At 42.1% G+C, this 15,165-nt stretch overlaps 2 non-coding genes across 2 annotated transcripts; both read right to left on the reverse strand.

Moving 5' to 3' along the window:
- Positions 1–1,371: 1,371 nt before the first annotated feature.
- Positions 1,372–1,562, reverse strand: LOC122942972. The gene has a single exon (XR_006390806.1). It is a non-coding gene; the product is annotated as a U2 spliceosomal RNA (small nuclear RNA).
- Positions 1,563–7,682: 6,120 nt separating this feature from the next.
- On the reverse strand, positions 7,683–7,865 carry LOC122942665. Its single transcript, XR_006390628.1, has one exon. It is a non-coding gene; the product is annotated as a U2 spliceosomal RNA (small nuclear RNA).
- Between the last annotated feature and the right edge of the window lie 7,300 nt (positions 7,866–15,165).

The raw sequence follows: 15,165 nt of genomic DNA on the forward strand, positions 1-15,165 counted from the left end.
CTCCTCCGTCTCCTCCTCCCCCTCGGTCATCTGCCATGATGGTATTTGGCGTTTGTTTTCTCACTAAAATGCAAGGAAACAATGTGCTCCCCTTGCTGTCCTGGGACCTCTAGGGGTAACGGGAATCGCAACCCGTTGTCTGGGGACTAAGCCGGCTAACCCAATAGCAGCAGAGCTTCCAGTGCAGGCTATAAACCTGCACCTTCCACTAAGGCCGAGCGCTGGGTACCCCAGACACCTCTCAACTAAGATCGCCTGTACAAGTACACTTGATCTTAGCCAAAAGGCCGAGAAGCGATAACCAGAAAAGGGTTCGCCCTACAGGCCGATGGTCCCCAATGCAGAACACTTGTGAAGGCGATGATAGCCTACAGGCCCCAGCTGCAGAGACAGTCCGGGAGGCTTCTTTCTATCACAAACCAGGGAAAACGTGCGTCCTACGCTCTGGAATCACCAGCATGCTCCTCTTTGTGTTTTTCAGATCTGAATAGCTCCGCCCACCACTATTGGTCACGCCTTTTCGTCTCACGCATTTCCTGGTGCCAAAGCACGCCAAGCAGAGAGACTGATAAGGAGTGAATTGAGAGTAGTGGAAAGAAAAATAAAAAAAATAAAAATGATATGTATTGTTGATTGTGATGTCACGGCCCCATTGTTGAGTGTTCCGTCAGGGCCCTTGTGATATCATCCACTGACCTGACAAACCTCTTGTGACACGTGCAGTGTTCCGTACATTGGCCAGACAAGGTAGGTCCAGCTGTTGCTGATACATAGGAAGTGCTGGACTACTTTTTAGCCTTCAAGTCATCCATCCAGTTCAAAAAATCCACAAGAGGGAGACACAGGCAAACAAACTTTACTTATTTACTAAAGCACTAGAAAAGGAAATTGGTTACATCCAACAAACTTGCTACAAAAGGTTTAATTCACAGGAACAACTCAGCAGCCTGCCCAGGTGTGCACAACAGGCCCAAATCAAATCTAAGGTGCGTGGAGTGGAGGTCCAAACACTCCATTCAGGTGATATCCAAACACTCCATTCAGGTGATATCCAAACACTCCATTCAGGTGATAAGCCAATTAACCCAACAATTAAACCATCAATCTTAATTGGATTTGGGCTGTTTGGAGAGGTGACTGGCTGGCTGGGTTGCTTGGTGCTGCTGGAACAAACCCACAAACACAGCTGATACAATTAGGAGATTGACAGGCTAGATGCAGGTATGCAGAAAGCAGCACAGCACAGCCCTGACAGAGGAGAAGCTGAAGTGCAGACTCCTGAGGCAGGACACAGCAACTTCACACTTGCTTGCTGGAAGGATGCTTACAATCCATCTCTCAATTTCATTCTGTTTTTTCATACCAGATTAGAAGGGGTGCACCGGTCCTGGAGGTACTGCAATACCAGGTCAATGCGTGGAGTGGACAGAGCAAGCTCTTTTTCCATCTCCCTGTTCAAAAAATCCATTTAATATATGGTCCCCAGATAGGGGACGTATCAGATATTAAACTGATAAGAACAGATTTTTTTTACATTTTTATTATAAAACTAGAAAAACTTACATTACAGCACAACAAAAATTACTCAAGAAGCACATTCCACATGTTAATATTCCACAATGTAGCAGCTTTAGCACTTAAATAAAACACATATGCCTCACTTAAAGCAAGTTTAACACACTCTTTTTCAATAATCAAGTCTCTCCGGAACAACAAAATATTACAAACCTTCCATAATGCATTTTTTAAACAGTTTACCATAGTCCATAACACTCTCTCTCTTTTTACTTGCCTGCGGTACTGAACAAAGTCCATACATTACCAATTCATGGTTCAGATAACTCAGATCACAGGTATGTTTCAACAACACCCCCACCCTCCTCCATAAATTTTGTGCATATTTACAGTTGCACATTACATGAAGTGATGTTTCGTCCATAGCACAGTCTCTCCTAGGACATTTCGCTGTTGACACCAAACCTCTTCTATGTTGAAAAGCCCTTGTCGGAAAACAGTCTTGCATCACCATCCAGGCTAAGTCTTTCAAACAATTAGAAAGGTAAGAACAGTTACATAACTTCCAGCATTCCATGGACTTAGTTTCTGTATAGTTTGACACCAAAGAAGTTTGTTCATTTCATTACACTTCAGATATTGTATGATCTTTTGCGCATTACCCAAACATTGTCTTTCACAATTCTCTAAAGAATATTGTCGAATAGTCCTCTCAATCAATACATATTGTTTTGGTGGAACAAGCAATACAGGCACAGTTAAAGGGATTTGTATCCATTGGCGCCTACGAAACAAATGACCTGCTGCATATTTAAAAAAAAAGGACCATGTATTTTCAGCTTTAACAATCGTCCTGTAACAGAGAGAGAAGAACTGTAGATGTAGAATTTTCTTTATGTTTGGCATCTCTTTTCCTCCATGCTTTTTTTGTTTATACATAGTCTCCCTGTTAACTTTATCCATTTTTGAATTCCAAATGAAATGAAACATAACTGTTTGCAAAAACTTAAGACATTGTTCACTTGGAGGGAAGACTACATTAAGGTATAACAGGATTGGAATGATCAAATCTTTGATAATCAAGTTCTTCCCTTCTATTGTTAACTTACGCAATTTCTGAACCTTTACTTTAACTTCTTTCCAGCTTTTCTGTCCGTTGTTCTTGTCGTCAAAAATAACTCCCAGTATTTTTATTTATTCTTTCTGTATTTTAAGGTCTGGAATATTAGCTTCAGTCCAGTCACCGATGGCATAACAGTCACATTTTGTTCTATTAAGTCGAAAAGCTGACGCTTGGCAAAAGAATTCCGTCACTTGAACAGCTCTTCGCAACGCAGGTATTGATGTACACATAATTGTGACGTCAGCCATATATGCCCCTGTTTTAACAGCAAGTCCATTACCTCCTGGTATTGCAACACCCTTAATTACCTTGTCCTTTCGTAGTAATGACAATAGCGGCTCTAAAACACAAATGAACAAAATGGGTGACAGGGGGCATCCTTGTTTAACTCCAGAAAACAAAGTAACATTTTTTGGCTGAAGGATTCCTTATAAAGCAGTGATATCTGTTTTATTATAACCTCTGGAAAATTGATTCTCCTCAGAAACAATCCACAAAAACTCATGAGACACTCTGTCGAAAGCTTTAAGGAAGTCCAAAGACAATATGGCAAGATCTTGTTTCCTCTCGCTCTGATACCAAATACAGTCTCTTATTATATTCAGGTTTTCCCATACTCCTCTACCTGGGACTGCACATACTTGGTCTTTGTTTATCACTTTACCAATCACCTTTTTAATGCGATTTACTAACACTTTGGCCATTGCCTTATAGTCCATATTTAAGAGGGTGATCGGCCTCCAATTTTCCAGTTGCGACCTATCACCCTTTTTTACAGTAAAGTCACAATACCCTCCAGGATTCTGGCAACACTTCTGACTTTAGGGCTTATTTAAAGATGATCAATAAGTCCTATTTCAATATGTTCCAAAAGGTGAGGTAAAATTCAGACCCTGGAGTTTTATTTTTTTTCAAAACCTTTAAAGACAGTATGCAGTTCTTCAATTGAGATATCTTTACAGAGCATTTCTTGCTCCTCTTTTTCCAATTTATTTTCTAAGGCGTCTAAGGCATCTTCCACAAAGTTTTCATCTATTGGTTTTTTATCAAACAATTCTTGGTAGAACTGTTCCACTTTTTCCAACATTCCTTCTTTCTTTGTTTCTCACTTTTTGTCAGCTTCCAACTGTTTCACTTTTGTATTGAATATTATTTCTTTACCTTTTTGATAGATTGCCTTTTTAATTTCTCCTTTTGTTTTCTCAATAAGGTTAGAGACATTGATGCCTCCATTCCTCATCTTCAGGTAAGTTTGTAATTTGATATTCAGATTCTTAAACCATTGCTTTTTTTCTCTTGCTTTTTTAATCCCAACTTTAAGGAAAAATTATTTTGTTTTGGTTTTAACATACTCCCACCACAGTAATATTGATGTGAACTTTTCTTTACAACAAGTCCATCTTTTGTAGTTTTGGACAAAGTCTTTCTTTACTTGCTCATCATTTAATAAGTCCACATTTAGCCTCCATGCACCTTTGCCTTTTCCACTTTCGCTTATTTGGATTTGTGTTAGTAACAGCTTATGGTCGGAAAAGATGTTTTCTTCTAAGGACATAGATATGGGCTTAAGAGTTTTAGAAATAAAGAAATAGTCTAACCTGGATTGAACTGCGGAGTTGCCCCACGTGTATCCTGGGTCTTTGTCTTTCATATTACTCCATACATCAGTTAGGTTAAAGTCTATAATCATATTTTTAAGTTGTTGCACTGTTTTGTCTTTTCTCCTTACAGTATCACCAGTCCTGTCTTCTTCTTTTAAAGCACAATTGAAATCTCCAGCTATGATTATTGGTGATTGCCCAACAATGAATGGTTGTAAGTCCTCTATCAGCTCGGCTCTTTCATGAAGATCTGGTGAGGCATATACATTTAACAGTCTCATTTATTTTCCATTAACAGTAATGTTTACAAGCAATGCTCTTCCAGGGACAAGTTGCATATATGAATTCACTTGGCACTTAATTCCCTTGAATAATATTCCCACTCCTGCAAATTTAATGTTATTTTCTCCAGACCACAATGAAGGGCCATGTGACCAGCTCTCTCTAAGGTCTGCATAGTTTAAGGAATACTCTATTCCGCACTCTTGCACAAAGATGATATCACAATTTACTGATTCCAAATACGCAAACATGGCAGCTCTTCTGGTTACTCCCTTAATACTCCTCACTTTAAGGGAGGATATTTTTAACGACTCAGCCATCATTCAAATAAGATTCAAATAACAAAAAAGTCTCTTTATATACACAAGCAGCTCTCTTGAGCCCTTTGAATTTCTCACTTTTTGTGAGATAACTTTGTGAAGACATACTAAGCATTAGGTCATTTTTGATTGAAACACCTTTATTACAATCAGTCGTCATACATACATACTTTAGTACTGTGACGCAGTACAGGCTAACCTACACTATACATCGCAATGAATGCTACACTAGCATACCTATTCAATCACAAAACCTTCCAACAAAGCATTTAGACAGTGATGAGGGAAGAGGAAGTGGGAAGGAGGGGGTAGGGAAGGGGAATCACATGCCCAAAGCTTTATTGAGAGGACAAATACAAATGGGGGGAGAGGGGGAAGGAGAGGGGTTTAGTCCTCTTCTTCTTCGTCAACGTCCGAGATGTTGTAGTCCCGCAACAGACTATGGACAAGTCTGCGGCAGTCCAGGACGGACTTGTTCTCCCTCCTGAGGATGAGCCGGTTCCTAACAAACCAAATAGCGTCCTTAAAACAGTTCATAAGGCGCCAGGCCTCCTGGATGGCTCCAACAGTATGAATCCCAGGAAATAGTCCATACAGCACCGAAGTGCATTGCAGGCTGTTCCTGGGTATAGAGTCTTTGAGTTCATGTTCCAGGGCGTCCAACAGGTGCTGTGCAAAGGGGCACTCCCAAAACAGGTGATAAGATGTTTCCTCCACGAAAGGGCAACTGGGGCAGTACCTGGTTTTGCACAGATTGCGGGCATGCATTAATGACCCGATGGGCAGTCCACCCTGAATGGCCATCCATGACAAGTCCTTATGCCCGTTGGTCAACCTGTTTGATGACACATTAGTCCAAACTGTCTCTACAGTGTCATCCTGGATCCCTGGAATTGACTCCACCATGTCCTTTGCTCTGATGAGTTTGTGGATAGTTTTTGGCTTCCAAAAGTCGGGTTTGAGGCCCTCCAGCTGGTGTTCCCTCACAAACCTAACGACTTCCCCGTAGAACCAGGGGGCGTGCCAGTTGTAAGGGATGGAGCGGTCCCACTTGTCCCAGCCCAGTCCCCTCCAGAGGGGCAGGAGGAAAAAGCGAGACATAGCCTTGCCCGAAGAGCCGTTAGCAGTTCTCAGAGTCCGACGAACGCTGTCACAAACAAAGGCATTCCGCAGTAAATTGGGCAGGTATGCCCTTTCCGCCCTTGCGGGGCTCTTTGTACATGATGGCTCGTTTCACTCTGTCCATCTTAGATCCCCAGATGAAGCGAAACGCTGTCCTGGTGATGGCCCTGGAAACGGTGGCAAGAGGGGGCCATGCCTGTGCGGTGTACTGTAGCACAGGCAGAACTTCATTACGCAGGACGAGTGCTTTCCCTTCGATCGTGAGGTGTCTAAGGCTCCACAGTCCAATTCTTTGATTCACCTTGGCCAAGCATTCTTCCTAAGACTTGAGGGCTGCGCCTTCCTTCCCGAACCAGACTCCCAGTCATTTCATCCGATCAACTACTTGACAAAGGTGGAATCTATTCTGATGATGTTGGACTAGGAAATTGGAAAATATTGGCAGGATTTGATAAGGACACACTTTGCTTTAAGCCACTATCACTTTCATCTGCACTCTGTCGAGTTGGTCTTTTACTGTTAAATTGTGCATCACCATCATTTTCTTCTGGCACGGGATCGCCTTCTCACTCTTCGCAGGAAGCTCGGACAACCTCTCAGCAAAGTCCGGACAAGCCAGAAATATTCGCCAAAAGGCCGAGAAGTGATAACCCGCTCGGCCTCGACAATGGGGCTGCTGATCGCCAATGTGGAGGACTTCTCAAGGCAACAGCCTACAGGCCCCAGCCCGGGAGGCTTCTTTCTCTCACAAACCAGGAAAAACGTGCGTCCTACGCTGAGAAATAACCAGCATGCTCCTCTTCGTGTTCGCCATCTGCATAGCTCCGCCCACCACTTTTGGACACGCCTTTTCTAAGCACGCAATTCCTGGTGCCAAAGCACGCCAAGCAGAAAAACTGATAAGGAGTGAATGAAGAGTAGTGTGGAAAAAAAAAGGGTATGTATTGTTCATTGTGATGTCACGGGCCCATTGTTGAGTGTTCCATCGGAGCCCTTGTGATGTCATCCACTGACCTGACCTTACTTGACCTCTGACCTTACTAGCCTCTTGTGACACGTGCAGTGTTCCGTCCATTGGCCAGACAAGGCAGGTCCAGCTATTGCTGATACATAGGAAGTGCTGGACTACATTTTAGCCTACATAGAAGTCACCCAGTTTAATAAATCCACAAGAGGGAGACACAGGCAAACAAACTTGACTTATTTAATATAGGAATAGGAAAACAAAATTGGTTACATCAAGCAAACTTGCTACAAAAGGGTAAATTCTAAGGAACAACTCAGCAGACTGCCCAGGTGTGCACAATAGGCCCAAATCAAAACAGGGGTGAACAGAGTGGAAGGAGGTCCAAAAACTGCATTCAGGTGTTATCGTGACACTTCAATCAGGTGATAAGCCAATTAACACAACAATTAAGCCATCAATCTTAATTGGATTTGGACTGTGAGGAGAGGTGACTAGATGGCTGGGTTGCTTGGTGCTGGAACAAACCCACCCACACACAGGTGATGCAATTAGGAGATTGACAGCAGGCTAGATGCAGGGATGCAGAAAGCAGCACAGCGCCAGCCTCACAGGGGAGAAGCTGAAGTGCAGACTCACTCCTGAGGCAGGACACAGCAACTTGAATACTTACTTGCTTGTTTGCTTGCTTGCTGGCAGGATGCTTACAATCCATTTCTCTCTCAATTTCATTCTGTTTTTTCATACTGGATTAGAAGGGGTGCACCGGTCCTGGAGGTACTGCAATACCAGGTCAATGCGTGGAGTGGACAGAGCAAGCTCTTTTTCCATCTCCCTGTTCGAAAAATCCATTTAATATATGGTCCCCAGATAGGGGACGTATCAGATATTAAACTGATAAGAACAGATAAGGTTTCAACATAACTTTATTAAAGTATAAGTTTGTACAACAGAAAAAACCAAGAATATAGTAAAAATAGAAATATTAAATTACATTAAGACAATGGTAGAGGAGAAAAAGTATAATACAATTGTGTTCCAGGCTGCTAAACACCATAAAAAATTTGCTTTTTTTGTGCCCATATTTTTCTTATCTCTTGAAAAATAAACATATAATTCACTTAAAGCCATTTTCATACAGTTTTTAACATCAATATTGTCATGCTTAAATATTAAAATATTTCTAGTCTTCCAAATGGCATTTTTAAAACAATAATCATCCAGAAAACTCTTTGTTGTTTGGGTGTAGGGTAAGTAAAAAGTCCATATAATACGTATTCGTGATTAAAATCTTTAAGACCACATATCCATTTAAAAAGAAGGCCCGCTCTCTTCCAAATCTCCTGAGCGTAGTGACAGTTCCAGAACAAGTGCAACACCGTCTCATCTTCTCCACATCTGTCTCTTGGGCATCTGGCTCTCGCCACCAGCCCTCGCCTATATTGAAACTCACGGGTAGGGAGGCACTGGTGAGCGATTTCCCAGGATAGATCCTTGTAGATATTCGCCAGGAACTTCCCGTATACATTCCGCCACACTTTTTTGGATCTATCCTGCGAAAAATTGGAAACTGTCACTACCTATTCGTTCCTTCGACACAGTTTAGACACTTTTCTCTGGTCCCCCAAAATGTCAGGCTCCAATTCTTGGAGGCGTAGGAGCCTGACAGTTTTTTCTAGGACCGCATAATGTTTAGGGGGACACAGAAGAACAGGAGCATTTAGAGAGATACGGAACCATCTTTTAAAAACCATGCCCGTTGCATATTTTAAAAAATAACTAAAAATGCCATTGGATTTAAACATCTTAAAACAGAAACAGAAATATTTAATATAACAGAAGTTAAAAAAATTAGGAACATCTTTACCACCATTGACTCTACTCTTATACATACTTTCACGTTTTAATTTTTCCATTGATGAACCCCATAAAAACTTAAAACAGATACGAGTTACTCTTTTAATATATAAAGTTGAGGGGGGAAAACCATTGCTATGTATAGTAAAATAGGAATTAAAACCATTTTTATTGTTAAAATTTTCCCCTCCATTGCAAGATTTCTCATGTTCCACATTAAAACCTTCTCTATTTTATTAATTGCAATGTCCCAGTTACAAACTCCATTATTAGCCTGATTAAAAATAACCCCTAAAATTTTTATTTGGTCTTGCTGCATTTAGATTCCAGGTGTTATTGAAGAATCCCAATCTCCTATATAAAAACAGTCACATTTATTTACATTTAGTTTAAAACCTGATGCTTCACAGAAAAATGTGGTGTTCATTAGAGTACGTCTTAATGTCGGGGAGCTTGGACATAATACTGTAACATCGTCCATATAACTTAAAACCTTTAATTGATTGCCCCCTCCCCCCCGGGATTGGTACCCCCCTCACCATCTTGTCCTGTCTTAACATGGCTCGAAGGGGTTCTATTGCACAAATAAATAGAAAGGGGGATAGGGGCATCCCTGTTTTACCCCTGATAAAAGAGGGAAATGGAAATGTGACTAAAACAAGAGTTATATAAAAGTTTAATTTTGTTTATTATAAAATCAGGCAAGCACAATTTTTTTAAAACTATAAAAAGATATTCATGGGACACTCTGTCAAAGGCTTTTTCGAAGTCAAGTGATAAAATGGCAAGGGTCTGATTTCTATCTTTAAAATACCAAATTACATCTCTTAAAATATTCAGTGACTCAGCAATAGACCTACCAGGTACCCCACAAACCTGATTAGGATGAATCATTTTATCAATAAAAGGTTTAAGACGTAATGCTAAAAGTTTGGCTAAAATTTTATAATCTACGTTTAAAAGTGTAATGGGTCTCCAATTTTTAAGTTGATTTTTGTCCCCTTTTTTAAATAACAAAGAAACTATCCCTTTCCTCCAGGACTGTGGCAATTCTTCAACAATAAAAGTTTCTTTGTATAATAAAAACATGTCACTTTTTAAAATTTCCTAAAAAGTTAGATAAAATTCTATGGGGAGCCCATCCTCACCCGACGTTTTCCCATTAGAAAAACTTTTAAAAACAAATAAAAGTTCTTCCATAGTAAGATCTCGGAATAAAACTTCTTGATCCAAAACATCTAACTTAAAATCCAGGGAATTAATAACATCATTTAAAAAGGACATATCAACAGATTTTTTATTAAAAAGAAGTTGGTAAAAATTAAAAGTTGAGTTTAACATTCCGTTTACTGTAGTTTCCCCTTCTAGAGTTTAAATTACATCACGCCTTTTATTTTTATTTTTTTTAAAGAATCGGGAACACTTCTCATCTTCTTCTAAGTATTTCACACGGGAGTTAAAGGGAGTCTGTCAGCAGATTTACCCCTTTTTAACAGTTGCCATTATGCTGTAGCCGCAAAACAGACGATTAACACGGTACCTTTAAACGCTTTGGTGGACTTTTAAATCTGCAAAAAACGAACTTTGATGAGGGCTCGCAAGTGCCCAGGGCGGAGTCCACCGTGTTGGAGCCCAGGCAGCTCTGCCTCTTCGGCTCTTATCCCCGCCCAGCCTCCTCCTCTGCTCGCCTATCTGTTGTCTTTCCCCCTCAGCGAGATCCCGCGCCGACGCGATAACTTCCTTGGCCGGGGCATGCGCACTGCCATGCCCATTGCTGACACGGCATCGCAGTAGCTTATGCGCATGCCCCGGCCAAGGAAGTCATCGCGTCGGCGCGGGATCTCGCTGAGGGGGAGAGACAACAGATAGGCGAGCAGAGGAGGAGGCTGGGCGGGGATAAGAGCCGAAGAGGCAGAGCTGCCTGGGCTCCAACACGGTGGACTCCGCCCTGGGCACTTGCGAGCCCTCATCAAAGTTCGTTTTTTGCAGATTTAAAAGTCCACCAAAGCGTTTAAAGGTACCGTGTTAATCGTCTGTTTTGCGGCTACAGCATAATGGCAACTGTTAAAAAGGGGTAAATCTGCTGACAGACTCCCTTTAAAAATTATTTGTTTACCTTTGTCTTCAATACATTTTTATATCTCAGCTTTTAAATTAACCATATCTAAATCTACATCCATACCAACTTCTTTTAATTTAAACAGGACATTAAGACGTTTATTAGGAATATTATACCACTGTTTCTTTTCCTTTGCTTTCTTCCTACATGCTTTAATAAAAAATAATTTAATTTTAGGCTTTATGCCCTCCCACCAGTGCAGCACCGATTCACGGGGGTTTCTTTCTTGCTGCCAACACTGGTAGGTCTGCACAAATTCTGCCTTAATTTCAGGATTTTCTAGTAACATAACATTCAGTTTCCAATAACCTTTATTTACCTTTTGTTCATCCTCTGTTTCTAAATGTGTTGATAAAAGCTTGTGATCTGAAAAAACATTGTCAACAAGTTCACATTTCAGGGGAGAGAAATTATTAGACGCAAACATAAAATCGATTCTGGAGTTCACTCTCCCATTGGAGCAAGTGGCACCTGGGTCCGCCGGCAAGAGCGATCTCCAGCAATCCTTTAAATTAAAATCCTCAATAAAAATTTTAAGCAGGTAGGAAGTGCGGTCCTTCCTATTCCCATCACCCTCTTGCCTGGTTTCACCATCACAAATACAATTAAAATCACCTCCTACCAGCAAGGGGGCGGAAACTGTACAAAATAATGGTAAAATATTAAAAAGCTCCGCCCTCTCCTGTTTATCAGGGGCGTATATACAGGTCCTTCTACAAAAATTAGCATATTGTGATAAAGTTCATTATTTTCTGTAATGCACTGATAAACATTAGACTTTCATATATTTTAGATTCATTACACACAACTGATGTAGTTCAAGCCTTTTATTGTTTTAATATTGATGATTTTGGCATAAAGCTCATGAAAATCCAAAATTCCTATCTAAAAAAATTAGCATATTTCATCCGACCAATAAAAGAAAAGTGTTTTTAATACAAAAAAAGTCAACCTTCAAATAATTATGTTCAGTTATGCACTCAATACTTGGTCGGGAATCCTTTTGCAGAAATGACTGCTTCAATGCGGCAGTGGCATGGAGGCAATCAGCCTGTGGCACTGCTGAGGTGTTATGGAGGCCCAGGATGCTTCGATAGCGGCCTTAGGCTCATCCAGAGAGTTGGGTCTTGTGTCTCTCAACTTTCTCTTCCTAATATCCCACAGATTCTCTATGGGGTTCAGGTCAGGAGAGTTGGCAGGCCAATTGAGCACAGTAATACCATGGTCAGTAAACCATTTACCAGTGGTTTTGGCACTGTGAGCAGGTGCCAGGTCGTGCTGAAAAATGAAATCTTCATCTCCAAAAAAGCTTTTCAGCAGATGGAAGCATAAAGTGCTCCAAAATCTCCTGATAGCTAGCTGCATTGACCCTGCCCTTGATAAAACACAGTGGACCAACACCAGCAGCTGACATGGCACCCAGACCATCACTGACTGTGGGTACTTGACACTGGACTTCAGGCATTTTGGCATTTCCCTCTCCCCAGTCTTCCTCCAGACTCTGGCACCTTGATTTCCGGATGACATGCAAAATTTGCTTTCATCCGAAAAAAGTACTTTAAACCACTGAGCAACAGTCCAGTGCTGCTTCTCTGTAGCCCAGGTCAGGCGCTTCTGCCGCTGTTTCTGGTTCAAAAGTGGCTTGACCTGGGGAATGCGGCACCTGTAGCCCATTTCCTGCACACGCCTGTACACGGTGGCTCTGGATTTTTCTACTCCAGACTCAGTCCACTGTTTCCACAGGTCCCCCAAGGTCTGGAATCGATCCTTCTCCACAATCTTCCTCAGGGTCCGGTCACCTTTTCTCGTTGTGCAGAGTTTTCTGCCACACTTTTTCCTTCCCACAGACTTCCCACTGAGGTGCCTTGATACAGCACTCTGGGAACAGCCTATTCGTTCAGAAATGTATTTCTGTGTCTTATCCTCTTGCTTGAGGGTGTCAATGATGGCCTTCTGGACAGCAGTCAGGTCAGCAGTCTTACCCATGATTGCGGTTTTGAGTAATGAACCAGGCTGGGAGTTTTTAAAAGCCTCAGGAATCTTTTGCAGGTGTTTAGAGTTAATTAGTTGATTCAGATGATTAGGTTAATAGCTTGTTTAGAGAACCTTTTCATGATATGCTAATTTTTTGAGAGAGGGATTTTGGGTTTTCATGAGCTGTATGCCAAAATCATCAATATTAAAACAATAAAAGGCTTGAACTACTTCAGTTGGTGTGTAATGAATCTAAAATATATGAAAGTCTAATGTTTATCAGTACATTACAGAAAATAATGAACTTTATCACAATATGCAATTTTTTTTAGAAGGACCTGTATTTAAAACACGACTTAAAAGACCCTTAAAACGTAGATGTATTAAAATTGCTCTGCCTGGTAAAATTTCGGTAACAGATTGTATTTGTATAAAATTACCATGACACAGTACACCAACACCATCGGATCTATTATTATTTGCCCCGGATCACACTGAAGGGCCCAGCTTCCAGTCTTTTTTAATGTCGTTATACTCCATTCGATTTGGGATTCCACATTCTTGTAATAGACAAATATCGAAGTCCAAAGTCTCTAAAAAAGAAAAAAAAGCTGCCCTGAGAACAGGACTCTTTAATGACCTCACATTCAGTGAGGAAATTTTTATAAACAATGGCAACATAAATATCAAGGAGAGTCAGTTTCTAGCTCAGAAGATTCTGCCTCCTCAATTTCTTGGGAGCAGGAGACACCAGGGTCCGGACAGACAGAAAAGAGGTTACTTGGGTCAGGCTCAGAGATGTGCCGTGATCCAATTACATCTCTAACCTCACCCTCTTTTGAGCTACGGAGTTTGGCTTTTCTCTGTGATCCAGATCCTTCTTCCTCTCTTGTCCTTTTCGCTGTACAGGAGGTATCCATCGCATCGCCCACTGTTCTCTTTGTTTCTGGTTCGGCGTTTTCATCTTGGACCTCTTTCTTCGTCTTTCCACTCGGCCTCTGCGAAATTCCCGTGTCTCTCTGTCTATCTTTTACCGGAGTCCCCTCTACCACCGTCGTAGAGGGACTTGACTCCGGATATCTCTCCGAATGCTGCCGTTCAGCATCAGAGGCCCTCCGCATCAGACCTGTGTGGGAAGCCTCCGTGCCTTCCGCACCTTGGCCTTTCTTTGCCCTGCCCTGTACTCGTGGTGTACCAGGGCTAGGCTCAGGGCCGCTCCACAAGCTTTCGGCTTGTGCAATAAGGGCTTGGGGACACTCCTCCCTCGTCCTTAAGGAGTGTCTCCTGTCAGACTTTCCAACTTTCCCCGTCTGGTTGCTGGGGACTCGCATAGGGCTCACCCCAGCCTTGCTTATTTCGCCCACATTGTCTTTGGCCGAATCCTCCGTAGGGGTTAAAGAGGATCACCAACTCTTTTTCTGGCCCGACTTGGCTAGGAATCTTGCGGTCCTTGCAGAGCTAGTACAGCTCTGTTTAGACTCTTTACTGTATTTATGGCCAGCCTCTACTTTCTTTCCTATCGGACCGCCTGGTGGGGCTTTAGAGGACCCTGGCTTGATCTCACTGACCGCCTTCGGTTCAGATCCCGGGGCGATACCAACAGCACCCATATCCGTTATGGGCTGCTGTCTTGGCCCTGGTCTGGATGTCCCTTGCCCAGGCACCACAGTGGACGCTCTGTACGTATGATCCTTGAGAGGACAATCCTTATGTTTGTGACCATTTTCGCCACATAGGTCACAGGCATTGCAACTTGAGGCCACATGTCCCTCACTACCGCATCTGTTGCAACGCCTCACCCCCGAATCGCAGTTTTGTTTTGTGTGCCCGAATCTTTGGCAGCTTCTGCATAACGAGGGCATTTGGAAGTACAGGAGGTAACCCTTGTTCCTCCCTATGGCAAAATTCGATGGTGGGTGAGAGAGACCCTCAACGCCTGCAGGGTCTTTCTCAAATTTCTAAGTAATAACTAAGTATTTCCTTTTGCCATTCCAGAAACCTTCTGAATTTTTTACTTCATGTGAGAAGCGTACTTCTCGACAATACCGCCTGAGGAATAAGGTGACATCTTCCTCTGGTACAAATGGATTGTACATACATACAACCAAATGTACCGACTCCTCACCGTAGAGGAGCACAAAGTGGAGACCGTCAAGACGGTCATCGGCCTGGTCCGCAACCTGCAATGCTGCATAGATGTTATCACAGCATGCTTTCGTGCAGAAGGTGATGGTGTATAGGCCCTTATATTCCTGGTCTCGCAGACACAGGATGTCCTCCCTTCTGAC

Source organism: Bufo gargarizans, chromosome 6 (assembly GCF_014858855.1).
Source record: "Bufo gargarizans isolate SCDJY-AF-19 chromosome 6, ASM1485885v1, whole genome shotgun sequence".
Lineage (NCBI taxonomy): Eukaryota > Metazoa > Chordata > Amphibia > Anura > Bufonidae > Bufo > Bufo gargarizans.